This window comes from Nomia melanderi, unplaced genomic scaffold (genome assembly GCF_051020985.1).
Source record: "Nomia melanderi isolate GNS246 unplaced genomic scaffold, iyNomMela1 scaffold0014, whole genome shotgun sequence".
NCBI classification, from domain to species: Eukaryota; Metazoa; Arthropoda; class Insecta; order Hymenoptera; family Halictidae; genus Nomia; species Nomia melanderi.
The window spans coordinates 9,481,241-9,482,195 of NW_027475130.1; positions in this window are offsets into that span (position 1 = coordinate 9,481,241).

The window sequence follows — 955 nt, forward strand, 5'->3', positions numbered from 1 at the left end:
TTTCTCGGCCCCTGGTGGTCCGAGGTCGTTCCCGCTGCACAGATTCATGCGCCAGGGCCTCCTACAGACAATGCACTTTGATTTATTGCGCTATCTGTAATAGCACCCGAGATATCACCAGATATATGCTGCATTTTTACATGACCTTGGGTGACGGATTCCGAATATCACTAATTTTCTCGGCCCCTGGTGGTCCGAGGTCGTTCCCGCTGCACCGATACATGCGCCAGGGCCTCCTACAGACAATGCACTTTGATTTATTGCGCTATCTGTAATAGCACCCGAGATATCACCAGATATATGCTGCATTTTTACATGACCATGGGTGACGGATTTAATATATTACTAATTTTCTCGGTCCCTGGTGGTCCGAGGTCGTTCCTGCTGCACAGATTCAGTCGCCAGGGCCTCCTACAGACAATGCACTTTGATTTATTGCGGTATCTCTAATAGCACCCTAGATATCACCAGATATATATTGGGTTTTTCCCTGACCCTTACAGTCCGGCCCCATGAGACGGTGATTTTCTCGGCCCCTGGTGGTCCGAGGTCGTTCCCGCTGAATAGAATCATGCGCCAGGGCCTCCTACAGACAATGCACTTTGATTTATTGCGCTATCTGTAATAGCACCCGAGATATCACCAGATATATATTGGATTTTCCCCTGACCCTGAGTGTCCGGCCCCATGAGACTGTGGTTTTCTCGGCCCCTGGTGGTCCGAGGTCGTTCCCGTTGCACAGATTCATGCGCCAGGGCCTCCTGCAGATAATTCACTTTGGTTTATTGCGCTATCTCTAATAGCACCCGAGATATCACCAGATATATATTGGATTTTCCCCTGACCTTGAGTGTCCGGCCCCATGAGACTGTGGTTTTCTCGGCCCCTGGTGGTCCGAGGTCGTTCCCGCTGCACAGATTCATGCGCCATGGCCTCCTACAGACAATGCGCGTTG